The sequence below is a fragment of the Lygodium microphyllum genome, chromosome 18 (assembly GCF_053477565.2).
Source record: "Lygodium microphyllum isolate KBCC chromosome 18, Lygodium_microphyllum_v1.1.10, whole genome shotgun sequence".
Classification (NCBI taxonomy): Eukaryota; Viridiplantae; Streptophyta; class Polypodiopsida; order Schizaeales; family Lygodiaceae; genus Lygodium; species Lygodium microphyllum.
The window spans coordinates 80,064,948-80,079,336 of NC_141152.1; the positions used below are offsets into that span (position 1 = coordinate 80,064,948).

The following is a 14,389-nucleotide window of genomic DNA, read 5'->3' on the forward strand; positions in this document are numbered from 1 at the left end:
GCTTTCAAAAGTTCCTTCGCCGTCTATGTTGAAACATTGGCGACACATTTCTTTGATGGGTTTTATGTATAAAATCTTTTCCAAAGGAATGGCGAATCGGCTCCATAAGCATCTTCCTGCCATTGTGCATCCTCTTCAATATGGTTTCATTAAGGGCCGAAACATTCTGCATAATGTCTTAAATGTGCAAATGGCTATTGACTATGCAAGGCACTCTAATTAGGAGGTGGTATTGATTCAATTGGACCTGGAAAAGGCTTTTGATTATTTAGACTGGTCTTTCATTGCCGAACTTATGTCTACTATGGGCTTTGGTACTCGGATGTCTCGTTTGATCTACACCATTAGTGTTGCGGCTTCTTTGCGAGTTATGCTGAATGGTGGTGTTACCGAGCCATTTGTCCTTGCACGCTCTGTGAGACAGGGTTGCCCTTTGAGTCCTCTCTTTTTTGCCCTTGCGACTCATCCGGTTCTTTCGATGTTATCTCATATGGCAGCTTCTACTCAGTTGGCTGGATTGTCTTTTCCTTTTGGACAATACTTCATTAGTCAATCCTTGGCTGATGACAGCTTTATGATTTTGCGTGCGGACAAGGATAATCTCCGCAAAGCATTAGATGTTTGGACTCTCTTTGGTTATGCTTCTGGTCTTCATATCAATGCTTTGAAATCAGCCATTCTCAGTTGCACGAAGTCAGATTTGCAGTCATTGGACTGGTAGGGAATGGTTGTTCCCCGTGGTTCCATTGTCAGGCAACTTGGGTACCCTTTGGGTGTTGATGTTCGGCCGAAGCAACTACTAGAGTGGATTTCACAGAAACTGGCAGCTAAGTTTTTGTATTGGAAGTCACAGGCTTGGCCCTTCCATGTTTGCCTTAAAGTGGCTCAGACAATTATGTTGCCAATGCTCACATATTTCTTGCCATTGCTGCCTTGAACTACTACTACATTGAAAGCTCTTACTTAGTACATTCGTTTCATGTTATGGAAGAAGGACTCCTTGCATGCAGACATTTCATGGATTTCTTGGTCGCATGCATGTACCCTCAAACGCATGGGTGGTGGGGCTATTTTGGATGCCGAAACTCATATGTTGGCACTCCATTGGTCTCTTTTTCGTGCCATGTGCTTGGATCATCACCGTGGGTCTTTATAGCCCGTTATTTTCTTGAGGATCACGGGCTTGTGCATGGTAATACCCAAATTCAAAGCTCCTGGTGGCATGTTCTTAATGCAGACTGTCGGTTTTCTAGTCCTTCATCATCCTTGCTTGCTCATTTGGTATGTTCCTGGAAATTGGTTCTCCAGACGGCTCAGTGGCATCCAGCGGAAGACCTGCCTAGCTACTAACTCTTTTCAACTGGAATTGTTGGCAGCCTCGCGATTACTTTCTTAGGAAGGCAAACATGAGCTCAGATCAAAATTTAACCGCATGCCACATTTGGGCTTGACTTCAGTTGCAGATGCCACCCTTGCCAGTCGCAATGTGTTGATATCGTTTCGTACAGCCAGGAGGCTTTTCAGGATCCCTTGTGGATACCATGATTTATGGGGATAGCTTTTGATGGTGCTCTAGAGCAGACAACCCTTTCCTGCCCTTGCTTCGGATCGTCCCTGGCAGGACTGGGACCTTGTAGGCCGTCTGAATTTGGAAAAGGCCTCAGCTAACCAGGTGTATCATCTTCTGATTAAAGATCATCAATGGTTGGTTACTAAAGCTAATACTGTATGGGGATTGCGTAAATCTCAGTCATGGTGGAAGGTAACTGTGATGGAGGGATGGTTGAACAAGACACCTTTCAAATGCAAGGTCTTTCTTTGGAGGGTGATGATTGGTGGTCTTCCTCTTGCTTCATCCCTTTCCAAGCGTCGAATCTCCAACGGCAATTGTTTCTTTTGCACCACCAGTGTGGAATCGGCCCGTCATCGATTTATTTTTTGCCCTCTCGCTAAGAAAATCTGGTCACTCTTGTCAGCAGTTTGGCGAGCAGTGGTTGGTTTCTCGCTAAGCCCTTTTGTTTGGGTTTTTGTGCGGCCCAAATTCCCCACACCGGCACAGTCACATATGAAGATCTTGTTTCACTTTCTTAGATACTGGGGCTGTTGGCACAATTGGACCATTCGGAATGCTTTTCTTTTTGATTCAGCCTCTAATGTTCAGGGACATATTGCTAGGCTTAAAGGTCTCTTGCATTGGCAGATAGATCTCATTCGGCACTTTGACTTACTCCCTCGGGAGGACTTACTTCCCTGGCATATGGCAATTTCCTCTGCGTCTTTGCGATGACTTTTGTAACTCTTTTGTCGTTTAGTACTTTATAAATATAACATCCATTACGAAGAGAGAGAGAGAGAGAGAGAGAGAGAGAGAGAGAGAGAGTGTGTGTGTGCGTGCGCGCGCGTGTGCTGCCAACGTGAGGGTCTGCAAGCTTGTTCTGCTCCTTGCCCGCATCTCCCTATCTACTGTGACTTGCATCAACCTGCAGACGACTCTGTTGCAGGTGGACAGATTGCCAGCTGCGTGAACATACACATGCTGCCCTGCAGCTGCTGTGACCCTGCTCTTGGGGTTGCCCTGCCTTGGGGATCCTGTTGCCTTGCCCTCAGGGCCCTGCCACCCTGCCACTCCAGAGTGCCTGTTTGCTTGCACACTTGTGATTTTCCGGAGCACTGAGATAGAACAGGTGATATGCTTATTCCAGTTCATTGATGGCTGGTCAGACTAGGGAAGACATGGATCAGTCTAATGCGCTTTTGGAACCAGAAAAGGGTGTGGAAGAAGATGATGCCGTGGAAGAGAACATGGTGCCCTGCACTGATGAGATGACTTCTCCTCCCCCGAAGGTTTAGCCATCTGTCAAATTCAGCAAGCATCTCCATCCCAAATTTCCTTTGGTTTCTACTATTCTTGAATTTGGTGATTCACCCCACTTGTATGCTTAAGTGGATTCTACTTCCCAAGACTTGCAAGAGCCCAATTGGGACCAACTGCTCGAGTTTGCAAACTCCCTTCTTGAGGAATATGTTGAGCACAATCATAGAGCTATTCCTACCTGTGCAGATAAGGAGATTTCAGATACACACGTGTATACTCAGGAGGTGCTTCACTCCTTTTCCTATTACTATGAGAGAGGATTTGTTATTTTCTTTACTGGTCAAATTCCTGTGCTTCCCAGGATCCATCAGTGGCTAACAACTACTCTTCAGTTAGATTGTGTGGAGGAGATTTTTGCAAGTCCATGTGGGTTCTATGAGGTGCTTCTTTCTACTCCAACATGGGATCTTCTCCATATGCAGCCTCTTTTCTTTGAAAAACAGTTGGTGCACATTGTCTCCTAGCGTCCATTGCCGGATTTCCAATGTTTGCTTAAGCACTCGTGTTTGGTATTGGTGGAAGTGGAGAGTTGCTCGCTGGCAATTTATTGGGCCCTTCTAAAAGATGCAATGGTTGCAATTGGCCATATGTTAGTGTAAAGGCAACGAACTGCAATCGACTGTGCATGCTGTGGGATATCACTAGAAAGAGACCTAATTGTGTCTCAATTGCAACAGCATGATGCTTCTTTGGTTGCAATTCAACAGGGATACTTTTGCTAGACAATGTTTCTCATGCGGTCAATTGGGACACTTCATGGCCGAATGTTCTAGTCGCAAGAGCACCCTGGTGGATCAGGCTATGGACATGAACCAAGATAAGCCACACAACCAGCTTCCACCTTCTGTTCCGCATCAGTCTACTTAGACAGGTCAGTGTAAAGGCAAGCAACCAGCTTCTCTTTCAGATTTGGAGACACAAGGATGGACAGAAGTCTGCCATCTGACATTATGAAGGCAAAGTGAAGCAGTCTTCTATGCTCACACCACTTACTCAGGCTTCTTCTTCGCAAGACCTTTTCCACACTAATTCACATCGCCAAGATAAATCGATGAACAAGCCAGCTACGCGATCTTCTGCACCTACCAAGGATCCACCACACGCTCATGGCCCTCTGCCCGATTGGCCTTTGATGCTAATGGTAGAGTCATTTGAAGTGAGCGATGAGCAGTGGCGATGCAATGTCTTGGAATGGAAATGTCAGGTAGAGGGCAAAACGTGAGCAAGAATAGCGAGTGAAAGTCAAAGATAGAGATGCACGATGTTCTTGGGTACAATTCTTTTGTGTTTCTCTTTAGGTTTTAGATAGATATATATGAAAGTACAAATGTGCTAAGGGTGTGTTCACACCTGTGCACATATAAAATGCACGATGGCTCTTTATTCCCAACAACCTCCCACCTAAAGGCAATGTGCCTTTAGAGGAGAAAATAATCACCTAAGTCTAGGTATGTACAATGGAACCTGGACTAAAGTTGTTATTACATGATGACAGTGATTTGTTTGATATATACACATATGCTCTAGAAGTTGGATGTCTTATTTACCTATGCAACACTAGGCCAGACATACAGTTTGCAGTTTCAGCCCTTAGCAAATATATGTATCAGCCACGCATGTCACATTGGCAAGGTGTTAAGCGCGTCTTTCGTTACTTGCAGGGTACTAGTTCTCTTGGATTGCTTTATGCCAAGGGGGGAGCATTGCAGTTGCATGCTGACAATGATTCTGATTGGACTGGTGATTATGATTCACGTCACTCCACTTGTGGTAATTGTTTCTTTCTTGGCTCATCTTGTTTATCTTGACTGAGCAAGAAACAATCCACTGTTGCCTTATCGTCATGTGAAGCTGAATACAAGGCAGCTTTCACTACCACAGTTGAATGCGTATGGGTTAGATACTTGCTAGCTGATCTGGATGTATCTGTTACGGAGCCTACTCCTTTGATCATTGACAGTCAGAGTGCCATTGCAGTGGCATGGAACCCAGTGTTTCATACACGTACGAAACACATTGAGATACATTATCACTTTGTCAGAGAGAGGCTACATGCAGGTGATATCAGCCTTGTTTATTGTCCTACCACTAGTAATGTTGCAAACATCTTCACTAAAGCTCTTCCTCGTGACAAATTTGAAGCATTTCGCAATGCTTTAAATTTGATCTTCTTTGGTGGTGGATGATCCTTGTACTCTTGATCACTCTTTACTCCAGGGGGGTTTGTCGGGTTTTCACTTATGCCTACGCTCACATAGGAGTGTCGGTGATCACTAGGACATTGGGGCACTTTTTACTCTCGGTACGAGAGGTTTTTTCCCCTTGACTTAGTCTTATTTCGTATGTGCTTATGTCACACACTTATGGGCACTTATCGTGTTTGCATGTGAACACCCCCTACAACCCTAAAGTTTAAGGGTTGTACTTTGTACTTTCAGTTTACACTCTTTCAGTCTATTGCATTAGGTGTCGTGCTTCACTCTCACACTGTCTATTGCACTTTGAGTTGAGCTTCGATCCTCTCTCAATCTCACAGCTTTTGCTTCCCCCACTTGTTGGAGGAGAAAGTGACTTGTGAAGCCTCTATTTCGGTGGCAAAATTTCGATACAGGTTGGAGACCCTTCAGTCGTTAGCCATGAGAGTCCTTGCTCGAGATTACTCTCCAGATGCATGTGAGAGAAACTAGAGTGCCTATTCTCTCATTCACATGAAGATTCACAATCTGCTTAGCACACGATAGATAAAGTGGTGTAGGGGCGATCAACCACCGAGACCCATGGACCGCTGATTACTTCAAGCATTCCAAGCCGAGCACTAATGCCTGCCTCTCATATAGCCAACGTGCCATCCATCTCTATGAGTGTAGTGAGCTTACCTCCCTACCCAATCGAGTTACCTCCTCTCCCGAGCACTCCGGTAGCTCCACGATCCAAGTGCAAGCTTCAAGCAAGCTCCATCCTCAAGCTCCCCGCTCCAGCTCCATTGCCGCGAGCAAGAGAAGAGAAGAGAAGAGAAGAAGAGAGGAGAGGATGGAGAGCTTCTCCTCCCCAGTCCCTCACCCTCACACACTCCCTCCCTCACACTCACACTTCCTCTCTCAAGCACAAGCTCAAACAAGCAAGAAGAAGAAGAAGAAGAAAAGGAGAGCCACTTTTGGCCACACACAAGAATGAGCCTCTCATTCACTTTTCAACTTTATATACAAAACCCTAAATCCCTATTGGGCGGTCATCCCCTCATCCCCATTTTTACATGGCCGGTCGTTGCCTAGGCTCTTTGTCCCATTGTCCTTCTATCTTCCTAGCTTCCTTCCTACTGTCTATCCACCTTTACAAATTGCACGGGTGAGAGCCCGGCACTCTTAAAATAAAACATGGTGCGCTTTGCGCTTTTTTACAAAAGTATAGACTCGCGCTTTTTCTCGTGCGTCTTTTTCCTTGATTTAGGACTTTTCTGTTCTTCTTGTGTTTCGAGATTCTTCTTGGCGTGCCTTCATCTTGTGTTTCACTTTTGCCTTGGTCTTGTCTTCTGCTTTAGATTTTCTGGCTTTTCCACCTTGTTTGTTTGAGGGTTAACAAGTGGCTAGTCTATTGCCACACTAACTTACACATGATGAGGGCCATGATGAGCATGGGTAGTCCAGAGTAGGTAAACACTGTAGTCATCATTAAATCTAAGTAGGGTGCCAACCTACACAAGCCATATTTGAAATAGACATAGAAGCAATTATGTTCATATGAAAGAGTATAACTTAATAAGGTTATAAAAGATATACCAAGGTGACACCTCTCTAGACATCTCAGAATGCATGTGTCAATACCAATAGCAATCATAGGTGCTTGGGTGGTTAGAAACCCTTGGATATGTGACAACATGCATTTCTTTATTTCTTCTCTCGGGCAGAGTTTATTCGCCCTTGATCTTGAGTGGCCACCTCACTCATGGAAGCATACCTTAATCATTGACACCTTTAAGGGTGGCCATCTCCTTGGTTTTCCTTTAACTTTGAAAAATAGTAAAAAAAGCATATAGCATTATTTGTCATTTCCTCTATGTCTCCCTTTTTGGGCCCAAGGGAACACAAAGCTATGAAAAATCAGTTTAAAATTATATGCTTAATGATTAGCCCATTTATTTGCAGCCCCAAAGGCAAAGTTTGAAGAGTTCTTATCGGGCATTCATAACAGCCAATTCTATTTGAAGGAAGCTAGGGGAAACCACTCTTCATCCCACATCTATTCCATCATTCCCACTTTGGCCAGCCCTCCATTACCAGCTCTCATCATTTTGGTTCATTCTTGCAGCCCGCATGCCATCCTTGCTGATGCGATCATCTTCATCACTGTTTGACATGCCCAAGAGATAGGTGATGATGTTTGTTGCCTAAACAACCTCATTCAACTCCCAAATCTGCACCAATTTCTTGGGGATTCCAAGATGGTTCAAACTAGTCCTTATGGCTTTTTGTATCACAACACGAGAAACAATCCATTGGCATGGTTGAGTTGGTTTCCTCACAGATAAAACCTGTAGTGCAGACTGGTGGAAGATGGCCTACTAGAGCACTACCCCACCTCTGTCTTGTTGAGGAGCTCTACTGATTATTCACATCCTCATGATGGCTTGGTATTTTACTTTCTGCTTGCATTTTTTGGCTTCACGTGTAGCCAAGCTAAAACACTTTGTTGAAAACTACTTATGGGCTTGGTAAATTACTTTCTGCTTGCCTTCTTCATGTATAGCCAAGCTACAACACTTTGTTCAAAACTTCTTATGGTCTTGTTTTAAAAAATTGAAGGATTTGTTGCTAGAGCGGTGTGGCAGGCTATAGTATTTTATGAATTGAGGGTGGTTCAAGCATCCTTTTTTTTTTTTGCAAGTAAAATGTGGTTGATTATATTACTCAAAAAAATTGATTACAACAGAGTGCTCATGCTCAACAGACTAGCTGGAGCTGATGCAAAGTCACCAATACATCATGTATCCAAGCATCTTAAGGCGGTCTGGGGGGGGATGGGGGCAAGAAGGCATGGGGGGTATATCGCCAACTGGGGCTGCCTGCCTGCATCACGAAGAACAGACCCTGGCCGCCTCAAGTACGCATGAAGTGACTACGGAGCTCCTGACGAGCCCTGGGCTTGCCCTGCACTTGATCCCATCGGCCACGGAGGGAGTGGATGATGGAGGTCCAGAGCTCTGCTAAGGTCGCATGTGCTGAAAGTCTCTCTCCGTTGAAAGTCTCCTGACACTGCGCCTTCCATATATGCCATCTAGTAAGACTCCTTATGATCTCCCATACCTCCGAGCGGTCTGCTGTGGGCTCCAGTACCTGGCAGATGGGTAGAGCCTCCAGACCAACCACTGCGCACGACCCCGCCTCGATCATGAATATCGTGTTCTGCATCCCGGCCTCATACAAAAGGTGATGGCCCTGGTTGACTGACTGCCAACAAAAGGGTCCCCATGAGATACACCCAAGGCTGGGTGCTATACGGTGAAGGATGCAGCATGCTCCTCTCCACACGAGTTGCGCCTCCTCACATGACCAAAGGCAGTGCTTTGGGGTTTCCAAAGGCTGCTGTGTGCAGCGTTATAACCTCCCTCCTTTTGTATCTGGGCAAGCCAACCTCCCACCGCCAAGCCTCCATGTACCACCAGCCATAAAAAGTACGACACCTTCCTACATCAGTATATGTCTGCCAATCTTGGTAGTGTACTCTAGGAACCTAGGTGGCTTCTTGGCGACTGTAGAGGCCAGCCATAGCCACTCTCCTGGATCCCACTCCAGCTCATCAAGTGGTTTGCTGAGTTGCCATGTGAAGCCTTGAAGGCCCACCACCCAAATCCTCCTCCACAAAAGGGTGGCAATCCCCTCATCCTGTTGCCCTCTGTTAAGGGCCAGCCGTCCCCCCTCCTGAACGGCGAAGAAAGTCCCCTGCACGGCGCTACCCACTCTACCTACCACTTGAAGGGGGATGCTTGTTGGTGAAAACCTAGCTGCCCATACCTCCCGGGGCTCTATCGGCTCTCGTATCGAGGGAGTAAGCCACTTTGGAGGTATTGCTGCGTCTATCTCTCTTCTCCTCAACTCCACACCTCTCTGGCAGCTTGATACTCACTGCAACACCTCCTCGTCCGCCATCCTGTACACCTCCCATCATGTCCTGATGGTACGACCCAAGCAGGCAGCCCACTAGATGTGGGGGTGCTCACCTATTTGTGCCCCTCTCCGATCTTTGACCTAGGGGTTCCAGATCACTAGCTCACGGTCTATTTCCTCGTGGCAGCTTGGGGGGGATTAGGGCCATGCGAAGGCCCTGTCACACGTGGAGTAAGGTGTGAAGGAAAGGTGATTTGGGGGGGGGGGGTGATTTGGGCTCACGTGAAGATCCATCTCAGGGACGGCCTCCACTCACCGCCAACCCTCAGTCTACAATCCTGAAGGCCCTCCTGCAATAAGACCTTCCAAGTCTGCCCGGCTGGTGTGAGACCGTGGACAACTAGCTTGCCCAAGAGGGCTATACTCTGATACTCTAGGTCTATGATCCCAAGCCCTCCCTTTGATCTATGTTGTATGATGATCGCCTACGCCACCTTGGCCTTAGAATCCGTGGAACTTTCAGACCCTGACCAAAGGAAATTCCGTACTAGTAGGCGGCGAAGCTGCACTACGCACGATGAGGAGAAGCACCAACACGAGGCGATGTACCAGGCCGTTGCTAGGAGAACCTGGTTAACCACCTGGGCTCGTCTGGCTAGTGAGAGGCAAACTGTGCTCCAGTAGGTCAGTTTTCTCTTAATAGAATCAAGGACAGGAAGAAACTGTTGGGCAGGAGTGATGTCGAGTCCCACCTGGAACCCTAGGTATGGGACGGTCCACTCTTTGCTCACCCATCTAAATCCCTGGCTGACACCCCATTCCGTGCTGGAGTCCGGGTCTGTGAGGAAACGAACCAACTTTCACCAGTTGATTTTCTCTCGCGCTGCAAAGCAGAACACGTCAAGAGCCAGCCTCACTCTCTCCAGCATCAACTCATCGTCCTCTATGTAGACGGTTGTATCATCTGTGAACTCTAAGTCTAACAACTCAGTCTCCTCTCTCACTGGAAGTCGGAGGTCACGTAATCCGCTCACATGTGACCTGAGGAAGTGAGACATTGCCTCTGCAAAGAGTAGGAACAGGTATGGGGCCAGGGGGCAGCTCTGTCGAACTTATCTCTCTGGCCGAAACTCCTCCCCTCACCTTCCGGCTATCAGAACCCTACTGGTGGCCGATCTGTATAGGCGGGAGACCCCACAAATCCAGGCTTGGGGGAATCCCAACGTCACCATGGTGGCCTCTAGGAAATCCCAATCCACCCTGTTATAAGCTTTCTCAAAACTCAAGAGTAGTACTCCCAATCTCTGCCCACTGTGCTGAGTCCACTCTGTCGCCTCAAAGAAGGTAAATACATTGTCTAGGATGCTCCTATCCTAGACAAAGTTTGTCTGTGTGTCATGGATGATATCTGGAAGCACGGGGCGTAGTCGCCTATCAATCATCTTTGCTAGTGCCTTATAGACCACTGACAATAAGGTGATCGGTCTCCACTGGGAGAGCTCCAACCGGTCTCCCCCTTTGGGGAGAAGACTGATAAGGCTTGCTGAGAGACTGCTTGGCATTTGTCCTGAAGTGAAAATTTCCTGGAAAGCCATTAGTAGGGGGTCCTTCACCACTTCCCAGTAGGTAGTGAAGAAGGCCTTAGAGAGGCCATCCTCTCCCGGCCCATCCTGTGTATGGAAAGCCTCCTCTAGTTCCTTCTCCGTGAAGAGGGCTAGGAGGGAGCGTCCCATCTCCTCTGTGACGAGGGACGGGATGTGATCCCATACCTGCTGTCTACATCTCTGTCCTCTAGCTGAAGCTGCCTCCTGTTGGAAAAGGCACGTGTAATAGTTGGTGGCAATCTCCATTACCTTATTTGGGTTAGAATGGATCCTCCCATATACTGATCTCGAAGGTTGTGTATTTGCTGTCCTGTGGTGCAGGGCTGGTGCGCCTGGAAGAACTCCCTGCACATCGTGTCCCCCTTCCGCACCCAAAGTGTTGCTGAGGTGCAGAAAGAGAACTCCCTGCACATCGTGTCTTGCCGTGTCAGGGGAGGGGGGGGTTTGGAGGGAGCGGGGTTTTTCGAGGGGAGGGTGTGCCTTGTGGAGGGGTGGGTGGAGTGGGGGGCGTGCCGTGTCATAGGGGGGGGGGGGGGTTTGGGCGGTGGAGCGAGGTGATTTGAAGGGGGGGAGGAGGGATGTGCCGTGTCGTGGTGGGGTGGGGGGGGGGGGGAGGGGTGTGCCATGTCGTGGGGGAGGGGGGTGGGGCGGGGTGGGTGAAGCAAGGATTTTTGAAGGGGGGTGGGGGGATGTGCTGTGTTGTGGGGGGGGGGTGTGCCATGTCATGGGGGAGGGGGGGTGGGATGGGGTGGGGTGGGGTGGATGGAGCAAGGATTTTTGAGGGGGGGATGTGGCGTGTTGTGGGCAGGAAGGCTATCATATTACTTTTCTTCTGCACTCTCTTCTGTCATGTCTGAGCCCTCTTCTTGACAAGTGATATCAGAGCTATGGTCTTTGATCCATTTGGTCACAATCTAATCATAGATTTCTCTCTGAGATCAGTTAAATTCCAATTACTCAAGGACATGGTGTCCAACTCTTGAATGTGGACAAGTGCAAAGGCCAAGGAGCTTTCAAGTGCAAAAGATATCCTAGTTAGAGCTAAGTTTAGGATATGGAGGCCAAGATAGAGACACAAGGGAAAACTTAGTAGGTTGTCACCAAGAAACAGGCTATTCTAGAGGTATTTTGGTTAAAGAAGGGATAATTGAAGTTAGTTATGGATTAAGTCATAGTTATATTTTACAAAGCTTCTTTCTCCCCTCCTTCTTCAAGCTTTTTCACAAAGCTTCAATGGTGGACTACTCTCCAATGTCTCTTCCTAATCACAAGAGATCATTTCCTCGTTTTTGACCTTGTGCAAAGCCTTCCTTGCTTCATGAACAACCAATGGAGTATACTTTATGCATCATTTGTGTCATTACCATGTCGTTGGGGGGGGGAGATGTGCCGTGTCGTGTGAGGGGGGGTTCGGTCGAGCAGGGTTTTTTGAGGGGGGGGGAATGTGCCGTGTCGTGGGAGGGGGGGTTGGGTGGAGCGGGTTTTTTTGAGGTGGGGGTGTGCCATGTCGTGTGGGGGGTGTGCCATGACATAACATGATCCCCCCTCCCAAACACAGCACGACATGACACAATGCGACATGCCCCCCTCCCTCTTTTCCCAACATAACATGACCCCCCCTTCCAAATACGACACGATACGACACCACGCGATGCCCCCCCTTCCCCCTTTTCCCAACAGAACATGACACCCCCCTCCAACACAACGCGACATAACATGAAACCCCCCCCCCCCCGCCCCTCCACCCAAACGCAGCACGACGCGCCCCTTTCCCCAACATAATGACACAACACATCATGACATGACACGATGTGACACGCCCCCTTCCCCCTTTTCCCAACATAACATGACACCCCCCTCCAACACAGCACGGCACGACGTGACCCCCTCCCCCTTTCCTCAACATAACATGACGTCCCTAGCTCTCATAAGCTCGCCCCTTTCCCCAACATAACATGGCATCCACCCAAGTACGCCCCCCCCAAGCCACGACATGGCAACCCCCACGACTAGGGGGGAGCTTACGAGAGCTGGCGGGAAGGGTGGGCGCATCACGCCTGCTGTATAGTGATGGAAGGCGAATGCTGAGGGGGTGAATGTTGAGGAAGGGGAGGGGGGGACCTGGGTGAGAGCGATGGAAGCGCTGGGTGGGTGCACTATGGCGGTGGAGGCGTGACGCGGGGCAACGTTTGTGACGCGACGGGTAGGAGCTTCAGGTCATTACTGATGCAGTCCCCAAAAGCACCATTGATCTAAAGAATCAAAATTAGGCCCTTTTGCATAAGCTTGTGGCGAGAGGGCTCACTCTTGTCCAGGAATTAGTGCATGCGTGTCGGCACTGTCTTGGTTTTCACCTTCATTGGGAACCCCTTGATAGTTTGGCAAGACTCCTCAAGTCGTTACAATCTACTCACATCTTAAATGGGCAAGTGAGAGAGATCAGTGGTGGGTGGCAGTTAGATGTGTACTTTTATGTCTAGTGAATGGCATTGGGAGATGAGCCCTACCATATTTATTAGAAGTATGGAGATTCAGTTATTGGCATGTGGAGGATGCTGGTGACACTGACACTAGGGGCTTGACTTTCTATAGCCTAGAGATTGATGCAACTTTCCCACCAAAGTGGCTATGGACGCTTTGTAGGATACTCTCATCACCACGGTCTTTTCGGTGTCATTGTTCTTACCCCAAAGGAAAAGTTAAAAAAGGACACCAACCCGTCTCCTTGATGCATGTTCTTCATTGTACAAGAGGATGGCCAAGTTATCTTAGAGAGCAACAAGGATGATCTTCTCAATATTAAGATTTGCCTTGGAGGAGGATCCTTTTGGTCCATTGTAGAGAAAAAGCCTACATGATTGGCCCAACATTGTCGAGTAGGAGCTTCATTTAGGACAGATTTGAGAGGCCCTGCCTCGGATACACTTGATTGGGAGCCTTGCAAGTGGCAATGACCATATTCCTAGATCTTACAATCTTTTGTGAGCTTTTTCTTGTACATAACAAGGACTAGTATACACATCTTAATGTTGGTCAATGACAAGTGGAGGTCCACGTGGAGTACAATCTCACAAAGCCATGAAGACATGTTTTTCACAAAGCCTTTAGGAGAACTAGTGACTAGGGTGGGTGTTCCCATGGTTTTTCGTCCATAGTGTGCTGACTATGGGGTAGTGGTTGGCCTACTACAAAAGGATGGGTTGCCAAATATGTCCCAACAAATGCTTGCAAGATGTTGAAGCACTTACTATGGGCAAGGGATGATGTAGATTAGTGTGGAGAGGTGCTTGTGAAATTCTCCACCTTGCAGGTTTGAACTTGGGTAGCATCACTTAGGGCCTTTGTGTTGTTAGCTCCTTAGTTTATCAGCTTAATTGTCACTTATCCTAGAGGCACATGCATATGACACCATGTTCATCAATGAGGATGGGTCTTGTGACATTGTCAAAGTGGAGGCACTCCCTACGTGGGAGCTTCCCATGGTTGCTATGAGCTCTTTTTAGTGGTGACCACACCTTGATGTTTCTTTTGGGTTCCATTATTCATGTGTTTGCAAGGATGATGCAATCAAATATTACTAGGTGATTCACATCATTGCTAGGAGCTCAGGTGTCACTCTGTCTATGGTATCTATTGCCCTCTTGCCTTAGCTTCTTTCGTCCATCCTACAAAGATCACCCAAGAAGCTTTTATTGACTCAATGCAAAGGAGCTTTGTTGTTTTGCAAAGTCCTTTCACTTAAGCATGCTGATGAGCCATGTGAACTGTTGATATTTTGAATCCGAAGTGTTTAATTGTGAAGGAACCTT

At 47.7% G+C, this 14,389-nt stretch overlaps 1 protein-coding gene across 2 annotated transcripts in view; it reads left to right on the forward strand.

Moving 5' to 3' along the window:
• Positions 1-14,389, forward strand: part of LOC148021065 (methylthioribose-1-phosphate isomerase-like) — a 158,827-nt gene that overhangs the window by 117,089 nt on the left and 27,349 nt on the right. The gene's annotated exons all lie outside the window — the stretch shown is intronic.